Below are 1,290 nucleotides of genomic sequence, written 5' to 3'. Positions count from 1 at the left end.
CAGAAGGTCAAGTACTGACTTTTGCTGTATTAGCAGAGCCTGTGATTTTGTCATTTCTAGAAATCCTAGCTATTTGCATATCTTATTGCAATTGCCACTGATTTCTCAAAATGTCATTTATACTCATTGCTACTTGGCATTGGTGGTTAATTAGACCTGCCTCTTGTTATCTTGTTATCTTCTGTTAAAGAAGCGCATGCATGTATTAGGATAGCCCCACTTGTATAATAACTGGATAAATAAATATAATTGGATTTCTTTGTAATTCTTTGTTTGACCGTATGCATTTGGGAAGAGGTCCATACGCCTTGCCTGATTGCCAGTGTGGCCCCCCAATTTTTATTAACCTCCAGACATTATAAAACTTTCTGGATAAGACTGGCAATTTCCAGTTATACCACAAGAGGGAACTATTTCCCAACAAATGTTTTGAAAGATCACAGCAGGGATTTTTCTTATTCCCTCTTAACTCCTGTTCTAAAATTGGTTCAAGTTTTCATCTTGACTGTTAGCAATGTAATTGGGGCCTTGTGATGAGGTTCTGTAGCTGATACCCTGCCAAGAGCTGAAGCATCCTTGTATTGTGAATCCAGGAAGACGTGAAACAAAAAAGTGAGTCTCCCAGGCACTAGATGAGAATTCTAAGTTTAGTGTCCGCAGCATGTCTGCTGTCTCTCCCAACCACCACCAGACAAAATCCAAAACAAAAACATAACTTGGAAAGCAGAATATAGCAGAGCGTGGACTTGATTGGTTATTCTGGTAGGAATAGACCCCCTATAAGGGTAGAAACATAGCTGAAGGTTTTGCATTAATTTAAAGGCTGTTTAAAGAAGGTGTTGTTTGTGTGTGGGAGCGGGAGGTGGGCGGAGGTCGGATAGTGTGGGAGTTAGGGAGAGCAGAACTTTACAGGCAGTGAAAGGCCGTGATCCTATAATAAAAACCTGAGCACCTAGCCAGGCCTTCCATTTGGTTATGCAGTGGTTGTCCCCAGGGCTGATTTTAATGGGAACAATTTCACACGTTCCTCGTCCTTTGGCCACATCAGCACATAGGTCACTGTATATATTTAAGGGCTCAGAATTGAGGTCTTACAGTGTCTAATTGCAAAAGGCAGCAGCCACTTTTACAAGTCAGCATCAAACTCAAGGCACAGCTCAGGAAACTCCCACTCGCCCTGAAGTAGGTCAGGATAAAGGAAGTGCAGCAAAATGCCTATGTGGGCGGAGTCACTTTCACTGGGCATCAAGTTTTGTGTTTGAGCCTTCCCCGCTGACTCGGCAATTCACG

This window comes from Hipposideros armiger, unplaced genomic scaffold (assembly GCF_001890085.2).
Source record: "Hipposideros armiger isolate ML-2016 unplaced genomic scaffold, ASM189008v1 scaffold_109, whole genome shotgun sequence".
NCBI classification, from domain to species: domain Eukaryota; kingdom Metazoa; phylum Chordata; class Mammalia; order Chiroptera; family Hipposideridae; genus Hipposideros; species Hipposideros armiger.
This window is presented reverse-complemented; position numbering follows the sequence as displayed.